General features: G+C 44.5%; 1 protein-coding gene across 9 annotated transcripts in view; it reads left to right on the top strand.

The window, feature by feature from the left end:
• The window catches only part of dab1a (DAB adaptor protein 1a), a 179,895-nt gene that overhangs the window by 84,789 nt on the left and 76,158 nt on the right, over nt 1–18,948 (top strand). For all 9 annotated transcript variants that reach the window (XM_019896686.1, XM_019896694.1, XM_019896685.1 and 6 more), the window contains one exon: nt 16,808–16,867. The gene's annotated coding sequence lies outside the window, so the exon portion shown is untranslated. The remainder of the gene's footprint in view (nt 1–16,807; nt 16,868–18,948) is intronic.

The raw sequence follows: 18,948 nt of genomic DNA on the forward strand, positions 1-18,948 counted from the left end.
TATACCCCCGCCCCCCCCCCTCCCCCATGCCTGTTGTTGCGAATATGCACGTTTAACTGTTCGATTGGCGCTAAGCAAGCAATTAAAAGCTGTGCTACATGTACTGTAATCGATAATTGCGAGTCACGCTGGGGGACACGTTTTTTTTTTCTTTTTTTTAAGGAGAAGAAATATGTTTATTGCTTCGACTCGCACCTGACCGATTAATAATAAATAGCTCCTTTTAAAATGGACAAAAATCAGCAGATTCAGCAGCTCCTTGTCAGTGTTCTCATTTTGGATTCGTATGTTTGACTCTTTGTCCCCTTCAAAAAAAGAAAAAAAAACGGCTGAATGTGCATCGTGACCGGAGCTCTCCTTGCCTACATGCGAGTGCATTTTAATTGCATTCGCTTTTCACTTCTACTGCTTACGATGAAGCTAATGAACACTCACCCATACATATACCCACACATATAATGTTATGTGCGATGGGGGTAGGCTATTCCCCAGACTGTAGCTCACCTGTTTTTCGGGCTGCCGAGCACACTGTCGATCGTACGTGCTTAGCCTCGATGCTGCGTGGGAAAGAGTGTCTTAGAGCGCATAGACACACATCTTCACACACACAGACAGTGTCTTGTGTCACCCTGCCACCCCCACACTGGTGCGATTCCCCGTCTATACATCTTCTTCCTCCTCCTCCTCGTCTTCGCCCTGAAAGGTCATCAGCATGGAGTCTTGTTCCTCATTCCAGCATGCGTCTTCATCATTGTCATCCTTCCTCGTATAAATCCGAACACCACACTCGGGATTATATCTCCTTGGATGTTGTAATTCCTTTTTATGCACAAATATGCGCACGTGAGGAAGGGGATTGTGTTATTGTTCCTCGCCTGGTTACCCCCATCAAGGAGATTTCTGGTTGTATTTGCGTCTATGGCTGTATGTGTTTGCGGTAACCTGAGTTTCCTGGAGTATACACATCATATTTGGTTACCTGCTAGTAAGGAGAAAGAAAACTGTCTTGTAAATAACTTGAATATGATCAAAGTAATAATATGATCAGATTCGAGACACCCAGTGCCAGGTGAAGCAAAGCACCCCCAGAAGGTAACTGACACCAATCTTTCTGACACTGGAAAAGCACATTTTGTTTCAGAATGCCTTCGTCTTGAGATTGTATTTTCCTTGCACATTTGCTCAAAGCAGTGTAGTGCAACCATGCAGATCAGATCAGCGCCAGAGCAATGCCAATGAAGTACACCGATCAGTTTTCTTTCCACACCTGCGTCTGCACAAACTACGGAAATAAAACACATTAAAACACACTCCTGTATTTGTTGATCTGAACTACTCCTGTGTCCATCATGAAATTAAAAAAATAATAATAATAAATTGAGTAGCGGAATGTCTCATTGAAATCAGTGGGGTGAAGAGTCATGTTGAATTATTTTTCTATTATATTTGTCTGATTTTTCACGGACATGGAAGTAGTAAAAAGTAGTAAAAAACTAACCGCTATCTGCCACTTCGACCTGCAGTTCAATTTCAGCCAAATATAGAAATCCAAGAACACACATATGGTACGTACACAGGTCGAGTCGCAGAGGCCCAGAGGAAGTGTCACACTTGACACAGGTGGCCTCCACGTGAAGGGCCGAGCGGTCGCCATGTGTCCGCAGTACTAAGCGGGAGGTGAGTAGGGGGCTAGGGATGTCACATTTGGACAGAACCAGAGACAAGCTCCATTGGACCCACACTGACAAGCTGCTTGCTGCTGCTCTAATTGGCTGCAGAACGGGAATAATAGGCCCAAAATGCAACAGTCACATTAGCCTGAGCTACAAAAAAAAAAAAGGACCAGAATAACAGCAACAAAGAATTCCTGCCAAAGCCTCTGCAGCTTTTCAGAAATCCTTAGTGTTTAGATATCATGATACGCCCTCCACAGATTCAAGATCAGATTCATCCCCAAAACATGGCAAACATCAACATCTCTGTCACAGTTTGTTGTCCCAATGTCAAAAAAGATTGGTGTCGGTTATGTTTCGGTTGCTGTAGTATATCTGGCAATATCTTGAACGTGTGGACGGGACAAGACTCAAGACTATCAAGAGGTTCTTGAGCAAAATGTGCTCTCTGTGTCAGAGAAGTTAGCATGGTTTATGCTAAGAGCGTGCTAAATCCGACAAATGCTAAATCCGACCAGTTATCCAGATTTTTGGGGCGAGCTGACAACCAAGGCAACGGCTTCCTTACTCCTTGGGCCATTTCTATCACTACAACCTGCAGTTAGCCATCAAGCTATTGCTACATTCTGGTAAAAAAAAATTTTCCCTGAAGTTTTAGTGTATTTTGTGTTATTTGGGCGACAGTGCTGTCTGTGCCATGTGCAGGTTTGTGCGGCACACGTTACAAGACAGCGGCAAAACAGAAACATGATGTCATGGCTAGCCACACTTGTGTAGCTAGGAGATTTTTATTCTGTTCGGCCACATTGGCTCAGAGGTTTCATGACCCAACGTCAACCCTGCTTTTGTCAGTTTCGAGTTATTTCAGTGACTATTGTTAGCCCCAGTGCTTATTTAAAAGGGCCCCCAAAAATAGCAACAAATGATTCCTGCCAGATACCGTTCCAGGTTTTCAATTTGGATCCAAATAGCTCGTCATATTTCTGCACTTAGCGCAACACAACCGAAGCTGATGCTCCTACGTTAGATCTCAGCCCCCACCAACTAATAAGCCTCGACGACGGCTTGGGGCTATTTGGCAAAAACATTTACGCTCATTTGGTTTGATGCCTTAAATGAGTCCTTGTGCCGCTACGCACTCACACCGCCCCGTGTAATGCAACCTGACAGCAGCCGTTCGCTAACAAGCGCCCGAGTACGAGTCGTTTGATTTCCCCGAGCCGGGGCGACGGGGGAGTTCAAACATTCGCATTTTTGGTGACCAAAAAAAGAACATAAGGCTGATTTTTAATGAGTGGAAAGCAGTTTAAGGTGTCTGCTAATTGCCAGCCATCCCTATTGCACCGGCTCCTCTCGGGTGTCACGCCGTCCAATTTGTGATTGCAGTGACGAGGAAATTCTCTGTGTGCAATCAGATAACGCACGGCGGAGCCGTGAAAAGCTTTGGCTCACTCGAAATAATGGCCGGATTTACGCCAAGTCTCACGACACCCTTTTCATCCTCTCCTTATCAACCTGCAGGCCAATCAGTTAAAACGAGCACAGACCTCCGCCAAGGCCTAACAATGCTCATTTTGATCGGCAGTGAAATCTCACACATTTTTCACTCATATTCGAGTCTTCTCCTCTGAGAAAATTAATGAGAAAAAAAAGCTTGTGTATTCCGGAAATAATTTCATCGGTTCTTCCTCATTTCAGGTCATTGAATCAAACACCAAATTCCCAGATTACAGAATACGTGACACCATCTTGTGTCATCAAACTCTCCACGTAATGACTCTTGCTTGAAATGGAATCAACATCAAAAGATGACTGGCTTTGAACACTTGAATTCTCGAATGTCGCGCTCTTAAGTGTAGCCGTTCGAGAATCGCCTCCAGGTGGTCCGAAAAGCAGGCTGATCTTGCGCGTTTCTCCTTCAGACATCACAGGCAGACCCATTGGCCCCCCCTTTGGGGAGCCATACTCTGTACAAGCACTCAGCCGAGGATGGAAATAGAATGCGAAAGACTCTTTTCATCAAGGAACAAAGCGAGCTGTCGAAATACTTGTTTCAAGCCGTGTAGTCAGATTATGAAGTACAAGTCCTTTCCCGCGCCGTTGACGCTTTTTCATTGTCGAAGGAGGGCATGATGAGGTACTACCTTTGCGCTGCAATAAACTCAAAGGGGAAGTCAACTCAAAAATTGTCTTCGCAAGATGTTCTGTGCGGCGCCGCTCGACTGAACACGGTATTCTGATTAAGGTGACTGCGAGTGTCACGTGACGAAACTCAGTAAACAGGTGAGCTGTAATTGGCTGTTACCTGAGCCCAGAGCAACTGCGATGTCATTTTGAGTCAACAACAAGTGACAAAATGGCCGCCCCCTGAGATGGATTACAAAAACGGATGGATTTTGCTGCCGAGTTCATATTCCGCAATATTAATCAGAACGCCGTCTTTAGTGAACATAATATTTGAGTTGACTTCCCTTTTTTATATGTTAGTTTGGAAAAAATCGATTTGTTTCCTCTCAACGCATCGACTAGGGACAGTGTTGGACTTTGTGTTATAACATATTTTGTCGTCTTTGCTCTTCTGGCTCTCTCCCAATGTACTGTATGAAGTGTTTTTTGAATGTTTTTCTGTGTTGTTTGTTGCTTTATTTTGTGCCGCTTGAGGCTGGAATTAGAAATGTCCTTTTTGGAAATGTAATCCTGACAAGTGAAGCCCTCCACTGTATGTACATCGCCTTTGTATGTCAGCCCATCGATGCGCACGCGACCAGCAGGTAATGATGAGGATGTGTGAGGAAAGTGTTGTTTGTGGCCATGTCTCCCAGGGAAAACAAAAAACACCCTGGCTGGCTGTCAGGCTAAGCGTTGCTATGCTAACAGAGTTTTATGTGTTTGTCACAATGACCCAGAGCTTTAAAAAAAAAAAAAGAAGTTAGCCAACACCCTTTAAGTCAAACTCAGAATCCCATATAAATAACCAAAATACAACACTCTGCGCATATCTCTGCTTCTTTATTGAGACTCCGTCTCATATCGTTTGTGCCTCTTTGTCTTTCCTCCCTCTCCTTGGTTCTCTTTCTCTGCTGTCCTTCAGTTTGCTCGCCTTCTCCCCGAAGCCCTAATCAAGGCTCTGGGAGGAGGCGAGCGCCGACGGGAAGCAGAGCGGCACACCAGCTTCCCGACGCGTTCTCTAATGGGGCGCCGCTTTCAGTCTGTCAGCCTCCACCCATAATCCATTGCTGCTGCGACTCCCTCACAGTAACGCTCCGGCTTCTCCCCTGGACTAGCGGCTAACGTCAGACAGTAGCCTACTCGGAGTCGTAGTAGTCTGGCAACGCTGATTGTTGCCGATTTTGTCTGTCTTCGCTTGGACGGATACTGTGGAGCAGTGGTTTGAACGGTTTATTTGCAGCAGGTCACAGGTTTGGTGCCATGATACAGCGCAAAGGAACTGCGTGCGAGTTTGCCAGTCTGTGGCATTTTGCACTGTGTGAAGCTCACAGTCATGACCTGCCTAAAGAAAAGTTGGCCTTTTGCTGCTTGTTGTGAATTTGGCTGCCATCATTTAGCGCTCTCAAGACAAGGTTTTTTTATTTATTTATTTTTAGTGCCAGGGCATAATGAGCAACTGCGATAAAACTGTGTTTGACCAATTACAATGATCTGTGGCCAAAACAATACCGAGAATTTTAATCTGGGGGTTTTTGATTGGTGACTTTGGTTACCCGAACATCAGCTCATTTGCATGCGTAGATGTGAACCATGAATAATTAACCAGGGTGATGCACGCATGGGACTTGGGGGCACGGCAACCCTTCCGTGTTGATATTATAATAATAACAGTCCGAATATGCATGACAAAACGGGACTGGAAAAAGCTGACTTTCGTCACTTGACACTTGAGTTATTATTACAGACATGGGGAAGGGGGTGGGGGGGGGGCTGCGGGGGAGGTCAAGCGGTAAGTTAGCTGACGTGTTAGCTCGGCTGATGGCTGGACAAGTTACATGGGCGCTCCACACATGTCGGAGGTCAGTGTGATCGATAGCTCGGCGAGGTTTGATGGCTGTAATTGGACGCAGGGGAGAGGCGTGGCCTTAGATATGAACCCTGTGCTCTTTTTCGAAAACATTTTTTTTTTGTGCCCTTTTTGCAGAGTCTACACTTAAATGAGCTTTTTTTTGGGGGGGGGCAACTGTAATGTTAAAGGGGATGCAATTTTTTCATCAGTGCTACTTGGGGTGATTTTCTCTCCCATTTCCCAATTTTGGGTGGAAAACATGTTCATTCTTCATGAGCCTTTCTGGAAGAATTTTCTGAGTTAAAAAAAAAAAAAGAATTCATCAAAACATAATTTTTTTGGGGTGGGAGGTGGTGGGGGGATTAATCCAGAGGCCACTTCGATGACACATTCGATAGTTGCCTGCCCCTGATAATGTAATGAAAGTCGAGTTGACGTTGATTTATCAATGATGTCATTGATATTATTTCCGCACAGTACAAACTTTTAGGTACCATAGACAAGTTTGACGTTAAGAATTTTGACCAACCGGTGTAGAAACAAATAAATGATTGCAACTCAGCATTCTGCGCAATTGGTTGCTTAATTTCACGACTTCATGACTCCCTGCTATTAAAACGTCATCACAACCAGAACCCCCGGCACCCATTTTTTTTTTTTTTTTTTTTTTTTTGTGCTGTTAACCTGTATTTGATAGCCACCACAATCTGTGGGCATATTTGCATATTTTTAATTAAACATCTTTTTTTTTTTTCACTTTTCCCCGAGCATCCAAAGCACCGTGTCACTTGTATTCATGCATCCATCTATTGCATTTATTGAATCATGCCCGACTTCTCAGTCCATCCGCAGAGACGCACACAATCAAGCATATTCCATCCATCCATCCATCCATCCAACCATTTTCCAAAGTGCTTCTATAGCTGGAGCTACCACCTGGCGTTGGGCGAGGGGTGAGGTACACCTTGGGCTGCTCACCAGCCAATCGCCAGGCACAAATCAACACTCAAATTCGCATTGTAAGGACAAGTGAAAAAAAATGTAGGAATTGATTTATGGACAAATTGTGATGAACTTTTGGAGTTTTATAAGAGAACTTACTGGACACTACAGGCTAACATTGCCACCGCCCGGTACAAGAGCGGTGCTGCAAAAAGTTTGGTCGTCGCGATGCACTCTCGCAGGGGGAAATATTCTTCCCGCAGAGCTGATCAATAACTCATTGCGGTCGAATGGCTACAAGCAGTCGGTTAACATCAGTCGCCGATTGTTCTCCATCACTGGCGGCGTCTTCTCTCGTTCGTCGATACCTGCTTGTGTGCAAGACGCATTGCTCTCTTTCCCCAACCCTAAGAGGGGGCTGTTTCAATTTCCATCTTTATTGTCTCCCCTCCATCCCCTTTCCACGATTGACATGCATGTGTCAGGATGGCTTTGCCCACTTCTTTACAAAGTACACTGTACAGTATATACAGCTCTCCAAAAATAGGAAAACTTAAAAAAAAAAAGTTTTTTGGCGGGGCGGGGGAACGACTACACATTTTCTCCAAATAAATGTAAATAACAAGATATACCGGGATTTAAACCTTTAGCTAGCAATAGCAAAATCAGACAAACTGATAATTTTGCAGTGGTCTCTTTGATTTTATCCCCCCAGCGATATAATTTCCAAGATGACTTTTTTTTTTGGAATTATTTTGTGAAGTCTTCTATGAGAACCATATTTTTTTTCTCTGCTGTATGCTTTACTTTTGTGAAGTCTTCGAACAACCAAGAGCAGCGCCAGAATTCAAGCCTATTTTGATCAGTAAAATGTATTAAAAAGAAACATTTATTTTGTGCAGTGAGTACAGCAAGACTCAACATGAATACCTGTACCGCAATTCATCGAGGATAGGGACCCCGGTCCAGTTCATGAAGTGTGAATATACACATAGAAATTATGCACATTGAAATGCATTATTTTAAGCGCCCCCAAACTGAAAACAAAAAATGCTGATAAACATTCATGACTGCATCTGTTTTCCATGAAAAACGGGGGGAGAGGGCTGAGTGACAAAAACAAAACTCAACAAAATACTTAAAAATAAATAAATAACTGGAAAAAAAAGGGGCGAAAATATCTACGCAGATGCAAATCTGTGCTGAACTGCGAGTACACGGGAATCAAGTATACAGAATTAGATTGCCTAAATGCAGCTCAGCTCACTTCAACATAGTTCCTTAGCACCAAGATGCCACAAGATGGCGCCAAAGTAATAATGCTTCTTGCCTTGTGCGCATCTCAAAACCCACCAAAGATTGCGATTTTAGCAAATAACTTCACAAGCTTGCGAGCTTGCAAATGTCGAAGCTCAAATTTGCAGTGGTTCGCTGTAAAGCGTAACCTGGAATTTGATGTCGCCGGGGTTTACTACGTTGCTGTTGGAGAGAAATTGAAAGTAAATTCGTTTTCCCGGTATGTGACCCTCCTAAGTGGCCGCTGCCCCTCCAATTTCCAGTGTGGGGACGAGGAATGTGGGTGCGGTCACACATATGGCGAGCTCCATCTTTTCCATCAGAACATTTCTCTCTCTCTCTCTCTCTCTCTCTCTCTCTCTCTCTCTCTCTCTCTCTCTCTCTCTCTCTCTCTCTCTCTCTCTCTCTTTTCGCTCTTTCTTGCGCTCTCCTTCCATTTCATCCTCATCACCTCCACTTCTCAGCACATTTATGGGCCCTTTTATCAGTCGCTCTTATTCTCCTCCGGCTTTCTCCGCGGCACAATCAATCAGTTTGGGAATTACTCATTTGCTCGGCGTGACATATTCTCTGTGCCGCCGAGGACCCGGTTAATATTCTCCTCCTCCTTCTCCTCCTCCTCCTCCTCCTCTTTGCGTCCTCCACACGCGACTTGATAGAATCAGATGCTATTTGTCCATTAAGGGGCCGCCGGGATATTTAATAAAGGGAATGTAATAACGGCGGCGCGTGTGGCCGCGTGTGTTTGCGCACAAGTGTGAGAGAGGGGGGAGCAATCTCTTTCATCCGTCACCTTGATGAGGAAATTAAATTGTCCGGTGTGGCTTTCTTCGAAGGAGACGCCCACTAACATGCCAGCAGTTCATTTTCTATGAAACGAACTCTAATTGATTAAGGTGATCAAAAGTCATTTGAATGAAGCCGCACGTACACATTTTTGTGTCTCTTATGAACGCTACTGGCGTCCCGCCGGTGGGCACACCAGACCCACCCCCAATGCCTCCTTCCTGGCTACCCTCTCAATCTGCAGCGCTGCTTCTGACCCGTTCTTCATGCATACTTATCTCCACGCTGTCCACATTTTGCATCGTCGAACCCAAAATGCGGTTGTGACGAACTATTGTTGTACCTTGACGTGCTAGTTCAATTTCTTCCATGTCCTGTTTTATGAAATCTATTTTCCTCACTGAAAGGCCTTTAATACGTTGCGGTGACCAAAAACACAATTTTGAAGAAAAATAGCACCACATTGTAAAAAGTCCGAATAAGAGAATTGAAAGAAATTGACGGTTTTTATCAAGTGTAATCACTATGTATTAGTAGTAGCCACTTGTTGGATCGAAAGTGCATCAACATCTCAGGCCCAACAGATAAATCGATTTAATGGGCTGATATTAGCTTTTATTTTTTGTTTTTAACACATTAACAAATCATGACATAAGAAAAATAGAACATTCAATCACTTCCCCCCTCGATTTTTCTCTGTTGTCAAGTGTGACAAATACTAAAGGACAAAATATTGCAAAATAGTAAAATTTTCTGCTTGTTATTCCTTTACTGTAAGCATTGTGGGACCCCCCAAATTATTTTAGTCATTACAAATATTTAAAATGAATCGGTCAATGAAACGTTTATCAGAATTTTTTTTTCCTGATAGTGGTATTGGCCAAAAAAAAAAAAATCCATATCTGTTGGGCCCTATCTACAACAGTGGCACTCCTTGCCCGGTGCCATTTTTTGAGGGGTTTGGGGGCACAAATTGCTCACTGATTTTGGTTACTTCCTTTGATGTATTTTTATTTTCTTTTAAAATGTTTTTTTAATAGCAAGTAATTTTTTCTTAAGTTCCACAGGAAAAATTGTGAAGTTCATGAATGATGAATCAGTGCGGTTTCATTTTAACAGTATGTGCATTCGGACGGTTTTTGTGCCGAGCGCTCCATCGGTTCACACCCATCTGAACAAGATCAAGAACCAGACATACCGCCTGCTTCTCCACATACTGCACATATTATACTCGTCTTTGTCAAACGGCTGATGCTACACTCTGTTTTCATTCTCACTGCTGCACATTCCTCCTCTTCTTCTTCTCTGCTGCCCTCCGAGTCTTGCCCTCGCTCTAATTTGTCTCTCCTGCGCTTCCTCTTCCTCTTCCTCTATGGATCTGTGAGGTCCAGACAGACTCTCACAATGGTGTATTGACGCGGACACTTAGTTAGCCCATTCTCCACATGCACTCCTTCCCGTCTAATTAGAGTCGAAACAGAAGAGCCTGTCACAGTGTGTGTGTTCGTGTGTGTGTGTGTGTGTGTGTGTGTGTGTGTGTGTGTGTGTGTGTGTGTGTGTGTGCGCGTGCGCTCATGCGTCTTATCTCGTAGCTCTCATTAAACTCACTTTTGTTGTTTTTCTCTTAAGCCGCTGTTCGTTAGCGTTCCCTTGACAGTGGCTGTTAGCACGACGTTAAGGCTAAATGCTAGGCTAAGCGGTGGCGCGAGAGGCTGTTGATGAACATTTTAGTTAGTTAGTGCCCCGGCAACCCAAATTTCCTTCTGTGTCAGGTCGTCACGTTTGGTAATAAGCCAAAAATGCTTCGCGTGGAGCAAACAAGCGCAAAGCCAGCGGAATTGAGAGATAAAACAACACAAGCTGGGAAATTAATTACACAAAAAAAAAAAAAAGCTCAGTGTAAACACATTTGATTTTAAAAGGTGTTTAGTTGTTCCAGCTGAAGGCGGCTTGGCCCTGTTTAGTTCTTCAGTACTTAAAAAAAAAAAAAAGACTCAAACGCTATTAATTACAGTACAATATTTATGAAGTCTAACAGGCAAAACAAGAAGGGGATTAGGACCACCCAGTCAAAGGCAAAGAAGACAAGTTTCAGCAGCTTCTTTGTCAGTTGGACCTCAGGGGGGCTCATTTTCGAACAAACTTGACTACTATGAGCAAGAACACTACTGATTTTGAATATTTACGATACAGTGTGAGAAGCTTGAAGCCGTGAGGGTTAATCATCATTTTGGGACACATTTCTCTCCACATCTATACCAGCAAATCACAGTTTTTTACACACACACACACACACACACACACACACACACACACACACACACACACACACACACACACACACGCACTACAATATAGTCTTATTTCCTCAAGATGGCCATTGACCTCACTAAAGGGAAGCCGACGGCAACTGTTTATGAGTGATACACATAATTAACTCGCACACATACACGTACACTAACACATGCACACACAAAGAAAATCGTCTCAATAATTAACAATGAAGGATAGCTGACCACCCTCCACGCATACACCCCTCTTCGCCGTCCCGCAGCATTAAATAATAAGCATGCCATTGACTAACTGTGTCTCTGCCGTCCTCTTCAGCAAAGTGCGATCCCCCCCACCCCCCGATTCTATAATATTCTTGCTTTGGTTGAAAGATCTATTGGACGGGCTTTCAAAGCCATGTGGACTTGGAGTTTGTGAAAGCGACAAGCCTATTTTGATGAAGTAAGGAGTCGAAAGTACCGATATCTGTCTTCAGATATCGTATGGGAACGTAAAAACTAAAAACAAAAAAAATTGGAAGTAGAGTAGCAACGTAACAATTTTGTACGATGCTACTTGGCTATTTCCCGCCATTGCCTTCTATATTCTAAAAAACATGGCCGTCAGGTCCACGCAAGACAGGAAATTGCCCATTGGTGTGAATGCCAGTTTGTCTACATGTCTTGGAATTGGCGGGCGACCATTCAAAGTCAGAGAAGGAAGCTGAAGGTGTCGAGGGGAGTATTTGCTGGCGGAGGCCAGTCTGCAGAGCCAATAAATTATGGCGCCTTCAAGCCCCACTTTGCATTAATGGAATGTGCCGCGCCGCCTGCTCCGCAGTGGGCCCGCTGAGATTAAAGAGCCGGGAAATGGACGCGGACAGACTGGGTTCGGCTCTGCCGACCGTCCCCTGCGCGTGGCCCTCCCAGCTGACGTGCTTTTCAGATGCCCTTCTTCAGCGTGCGGCCCGAGGAGGGATCTGATCACAGTCCTGCGTTGGGATGCTGCTGCTGCTGCTGCATTCAAACATTTGCCGGGATGTCTCCAGAGATTCTTGAGACGGCGTTTGAAGCACGTTAGGAAGTTTCAGTGCAAGGAAATAGCTGGAGGTCCTACTGAGATTCTCGACAAGCGAGATTATGAACGACATTTTCCTGCAACGGTCACATCCTGGCATCACGGTGAATAGTGGTTCGCAACGTCTGCCTCGCACTCAGTAGTCCTGGGTTCGAAACCCTGATGGAGCAATACTCTGTTCTGGTGATGCTTTGTGTGGATTTTCTCCAGATACTCTCAACTGTCCTGGAACGCGTGATGGAGGCAGGTTGTACTGAAACAAATATAGTCACAAAAATGCTTCGAGGGTCACACTGGAAAAACTAAATCCATAACACAAACAAAGTCCTGAAAACCCCCAAACTCAAACTCACAAAAACCTATCACACAAAAACACAAGGGACCAAATCCTGTTTTGAGACCTGAATCCCTGAACCCAGACTTGAAACCCTACTTTGAAACTCTCATCCAGGATTGAAACCTTCATTTAAAAGCCTCTAACCCTGATTGAAAACCCCACTTTACAACCTTGGATCAGTTCTTTACCAAACGCCAGGCAAAAACCATTTCCGAGAGAGGACATGAACTAAAGAGGACAAAAAAACGAGGATGCAGTCAAAAGTTAAATGACCATCATTTTTATTCTTGACTCTATTCTTTGTTTTTGAATCCCTGAACCCAGACTTGAAACCCTACTTTGAAACTCTCATCCAGGATTGAAACCTTCATTTAAAAGCCTCTAACCCTGATTGAAAACCCCACTTTGCAACCTTGGATCAGTTCTTTACCAAACGCCAGGCAAAAACCATTTCCGAGAGAGGACATGAACTAAAGAGGACAAAAAAACGAGGATGCAGTCAAAAGTTAAATGACCATCATTTTTATTCTTGACTCTATTCTTTGTTTTTTACATTATGCACAACTCTCATTTATTGTGCAAGAATCAAATTGTAACTTGTATTTGTTACATATTTTGTTACATATTTTCATTCATGTCTGAATTTTGGGCGGGCTTGGAACGGATTAGGGCATTTACATGGAAAACGCGTCTCGACTTACAAAATGTTCTAGTTAGGAAATTTCTTCCAGGACCAATTCATTTTATAAGTCGAGGTTCCACTGTATGAGGAAAAGCATCACTCTACTTAAGTACTGATCCCTGAAAAATGGCCTCCACTCCATGAGTTCAGTATTTTGTTATTTCCCACCAATAATGGAAAGAGCAGAGACGATACGCCGCACTGGGCTGTCTGCGCGTCAGCCTGCCTGCAGCATCAGTATGCCGGCAGCGTGGTCATGTGTCTCCTCCCCCCCCTTCCCCTACCCTCCCCCCTGCGTCCACCTCGCCTTTATGATTCCCACTCTCAGTCATACCTGCAACCGCACCCGTCTGTGTGTGCCCTCATTCTGCAGCTCATCCTTCTTTCTGAGGGCAGAATGGAGCTCCATTTGGCTTTAGCTGCCAGTGCGGCCTTCACTTACTGCACCGCTGAAGGATGGCCGGCCCGCCGGACAAACCGAGCTGCTCGAGTATGGAGCGCTCCATTGTCAGTATTTCTACAGGGAACGCCATATGACTCATTAAGACCGTACCTTGAAGTCCTAACCGAGACTGAAATTTGAATATTAAAAACCCTGGCTTGCTGTCCACCTTGGAAACGCTGACTTGACACCAGAGTACCGCCAACGAGACGGTTAGCTTCCAGTCATATGCTTGCGCTTGTTCCTTTGAGTGCACTAGATGCAGCCATTAATTGCCTTGCAGATGGCTGTCGTCGTGTCTATATTCGTGTGCGTCCGTGCGTGCGTGTGCGGGTGTGTTGCGTCTCAGTGGGTGTCTGGTGAGAGAGGGTGCTCAAGTGTGGAGGACTCATCATAGGTTATTAGGAGCAAGCAGGGGGCCAGCAAGTTTAAGAGGCAGAAGCCATGCAGCACAAAGATGAAGAAGAGGCGAGTGATCCTTGTGGAATGATGGGACCGCTATCACGGCTTCGAAACTCCACGCTCGGGTTACCCTGCCACTTTGTTTGAAACGCTCAGCCAGGCTTGAATCCCTACTTGGAAACTCGAACCCAGACTTGAGACACTAACTCTGAATTGGAACGGGACTTTGGAGCCCAAACCCTTATTTGAAAGACTTAAAGAGGCGTCAAGCCTTGGTTCAAACCGAAAACCAAGTCAGACACCTTAATTTGAAAGCCTCAACCACAGGTGGCAAAGTCAAGGCCCGGGGGCCAGATCTGGCCCGCCACATCATTTTATGTGGCCCGCGATAGCAAAGCAAGCATGGCAAGTTTCATGATGCTTGCAAAAGTCTGATTCAAAATTTCAAAGTGTCATATGTAATCCACAATAACAGTCATTATTCTTGACTTCTGATTTTGAAACTAGTGTCTATCCATCAATTTGTTGTGCGCTGTGTATGTAATATGTGGAGGTGATTAAACATTTCTATGGTTTCCCAAAATTCATAATGGCCCTCCAAGGGAAACCATAACTACAATGTGGCCCACGACAAAAATGAGTTTGACACCCCTGCCCTAAACCAAGATTGAAACGCTAATGTGTAACTGTAGAAAAACTTACTTAATACCCTAACTTGGAACATAACACCTGGCCTTGAAATCTTAATTTCCAACCCAAACCGTAGGTTGAAATACCAACCCGACTTTGAAATCCTGTTGCTCAAAACAATTCCTCGCAGCCCAAACCCTGCATTGAAATCCGACCTTTTGCTTCAAATCCTCATTTGAAACCTCAACCCTCATTTCACATCTTTCCTTTGAAACACTAACCTTGTCTTGAAACCCTAAACCAGGAATGCAACTCTGTCATGAAACCCGAATCCTTGCGGAATTTATCAAAAAAAAAAGTCATTTGAAACCCTAATTTGGATCTCTAAGGCACATTTACAATATATGGTGCATGTGCTGTAGTTGAACATGCACAAATGAGACGATCTGTCATTGGCTGTTGCTAATTTCCCGCAGTGCATCATCACCGCGAATGAGCAGCAAGGATAAAACTCCGGGCAACCTTGTCGGCCATGTTTAATTCATCTTATATTCTTCTAAGATGGGAATTAATGCCCGCTTAATATTCAATATTCTTATATGCTGCTTCGCGCGCACGTGATTGCAACATGATTATGAAAGGCTTCGCGTCGCGTGTGGGTGCCGCGTTTGGGGGGGGGGGAGCGAAGAAGAGGGCGAGCGAGCGAAAGCACGAAGACGACGTAGCAGGTTTTTTTTTTTTGTAAATGACTTGGTTAATTCTGTTTTCGCCTCAGCAGTAATGCTTAAGTAATTGAAAGCAGAAACAAAAATGGAACTGAAAGAGGCAATTTACGGGGGCACGACTGCGGAAGGGGAGTCGCTGCGTTTTCCCGATGCAAACACACTCGGAAATTACAACTCATTTATTTTGCCGCTTCTCATTGTCTGCGGCGTCTTGACGTTGAGCTGCCCCGCTGGGGGGGAAAAAAAAATACATTGATAACAGTCCTCAGACTGTTTTTATTCTGCGTAATTGGACCTTGTTTAGAGTCGTGAAGTGTTAATTATAAACAAGACCGAAAAAAGGTGGGACGTGGATCTACATTGTGGGGACGTTTTCGGATGAACCTAAAGTACACTTTACAGGTAAACTTGACCTTCTCGAACCTTTTGAGTTCATGTCCAGTTGATCTACTTTTCAAGACTTATGCACAACTTGTGAGAGCTAGCTGGCAACATTTTGAGCCATGAATATCTCAAAGTACGCTCACTTTTGTGACTCCAGGCTCTTCCAATAAATCTCCCGGTTCAACCGGAATTGGTATTTAAAGTCCTCTTCATCACACTGTTCACTTTTTGACATCAAGACACCGAAACGTCGCCGAACCACAACGCGCAACTTATGAACGTCTGCTAGCTTAATGCTACCACCAAATATGCCCGGTATAATACCTCTCACTTTGTTTATTTAAATAGAGAATAATGTATTGCTTGTGTTTGTCGAAATATAAACGGGAAAGAGAGCCTTCAAAAAATAAATCGCATTGAGATTATTTTGCAAACGCGATCAGCCCTAATTCGAACCCTGAACTTCAGAACTGCGAGGCAGACATGCCGCACCACTCGGGTGCCGTACCGCTTTTCCCAAGATATTTACCAAAGATAGCAACTTCTCAATCCTCACCTGCTCTAACGAGCTAACCTACGCACAGCGCGCCACGTCTGCTGCTGTTTTATTCATTGACGGAGCAGAAAATGGAAGTATTCATTCCCGTCACGTCTCCAATTAGATGTCCCGCCGTTCTTGTCTCTTGTCATCTCCCCGCAACGTTTGTAAAAATGGGACGTGTCGCCGTGTCCAAATGGAGGCGAGCCCCGCGGTCGCCTTCGTTTTTGTTCCCGAAGTGTACTCACATTAGCCTCATTTATTCTCGATGCGGGTGTGTGTATGTATGCGGGTGTGTGTGTGTGTGTGTGTTTTTGTCGGCTCTGTGCTACATTAGCCTCACAGTCACAGGTAATGATCTCATCTTCCCGCTGGCATTGAGAGGCACAAAAGGAGAGTCGCACGTGCACGCGCGCGTATGCACACACACACACACACACACACACACACACACACACACACACACACACACACACACACACACACACACACTGCCATTGTAATGTTGCTCTAATGGGCTACCTGACAAGTGCTTTTTCTTAATGCAGTGCCCCCCCCACCCCCTTCCCTCATTCCCACCTCTCTTCTTCTCCTTGCCCTGCAGGTGCGCGTTTACCCGCCTTTGAGGAGCTCTGACATGGATGCCAGGTGTGCTTATGCTCAGGTGGGTTGCTCAGTAGACGCCGCTAACAAGTCGCGTTGGGGATGGTTGAATTTGCCATCAGTTTCTTTGTGCAAACCGCATTTATATGCTGTCTGGGCACAGAGCGGAGATTGTCTCCCTTCTCCGGAGGTAGTTTTCGAGTCTCCACAAGTCTCCAGTAACACTGTCGCTAAATATAGCCACAAACTTGGAAAGCCTTAGTACCCCTCACCGAGTCTCAATGTCCTAGCTCCAGTCCATGATGTCATAGAAATGATCACGATGCTTGAGCAATTTCAACTAGACTCTGATATATGGATTTAAAGTGCATCTATACACGTGACCAAGTTTATTTGTAGCCTACCATTAAAGAAAGAAAACAGTTACAACAGTCAATGAATCAAACTAGTATGGTACGATGCGGTTTCAAGACTACCATGGCATGTCCTGGACAAAAATATGCTGTTCAGTGTTGGAAAGTCTGGCTTTTGCTATGTTCTGGGGCGGCTTTGCTACATTGGCACAGGATGCCTTTAACCCGTGTCAGGTACAATGAAATGTCAGTGCATTCCAGAGCAAAATGTCCAGTCCAGTGTCAGAAAGGTTGGTGTCGGTCATGCTCTGGGGCTGCTTTGCTATATCCAGCATTGGGTTTCTTGAATCTGTGACTGGTATGATTAAATCTGAAAGCGATCGAGGGGATCAAGAGAAAAATGTGCGTAATGAGGGCCGACATTTAATTACGTCCAGTAATCCCAAAACGTTCCTGTCTATCGGAAGGTCTTTTAGTGCTCTTAACTCCTTACTGGCGTGAGCAGTGCCTTGGAGCTGAGCTGGTGTGCGTGTCACTGAACCACTTAAAAATGAATGAGGACAACATTTATAGGAAAAGAGCCAACCGTGAATTATTCATTCACGATATTGAGAATATACAACGCCACTATGTCGGCCGGGCTCCTCGCCCCCCCTCCCTTCCGCCATCACTGCACATGCCCAGTTAAACAGAGTTCAAGCAGGGTCGCTCTCATGGCGCTTTGGTCCCATGTAGCCCGAGAGATTTTATTCCGTCTTTACCTTGGTATTTCTGCCGTTACGGTTCCGCCACCTCAGCCATGTGCTTTTAATGGATCAAAGCCACTATCAGTCTGTATCTTGGAGCACACAGCGCATGAATAGTGTAAAACAGACTTTAAGTCCAACAGATAATGCAGAATAAAGAAGGCCATTAAAGCGATGGAGTAAAAAGGAAGTCGGGTAAATATCAGCGCTTCATTAGCCGCTTTCACAATGCCTGTTAAATCACTGCCAGACATTTTCAGACACTCCTTTACTTTACCATTTTGGGACAGTTTGGAACGGATTAGGGCATTTACATAGAAAACGCGTCTCCACTTACACATTTTCTAGTGAAGAAATTTCTTCCAGAACCAATTCATTTCGCAAGTCGAGTTACCATTGTATGTAAGTCCTAAACTGCTCAGATGAATCTTTTTAAAAGAGCAAACCCCGGTTTTATATGGCAGGCTAAAGGCCGCAGCACTGTTCCATTGTGGGAGCTTGTAGGTGAAACAGGTCGCCCCTAATCTCATTGTGCCGTTGTAAATTCACCTCCAGACTTATCGACAGAGCCCCCAAAGGACGTCGCTATTTACGGCCGCGGACTGATGCCTGATGAAAGATGGATATCTTTGAATATTATGTATGGATGCGAGGCTGACGCATTTTAAAGAGGCAGGAAATCTTTTTTTTTTTTTTTGATTGACTGAAAGGTCACCCAATGACTCGTACGGTCAGACCGGGCAAAAATGCTCGGCATGCCCAGTGGGATGATTCAAAAATCTCAATGGGTCATCCACCAACGAAGCCAAATGGTCACCTGAGCTCCAAAAGAAACGCAAACGCTACAATCAAAGTAAAACTAAAAAAAAATCAAAAATAAAAAAATCAAACGAGAGATCATAAAGATGATTGAAGCAAGAAATGATTGATGACAACATCACTCATCCAGAGATTAACGGGTTAACAAAATGACTCTTGTCTCACAAGAAACTGTCCCTTTCTACTCGGGATCCAATTCTGCCTCTTGGGACGCGATATCATTA

The sequence above is a fragment of the Hippocampus comes genome, unplaced genomic scaffold, assembly GCF_001891065.2.
Source record: "Hippocampus comes isolate QL1 unplaced genomic scaffold, H_comes_QL1_v1.1 scaffold22, whole genome shotgun sequence".
Classification (NCBI taxonomy): domain Eukaryota; kingdom Metazoa; phylum Chordata; class Actinopteri; order Syngnathiformes; family Syngnathidae; genus Hippocampus; species Hippocampus comes.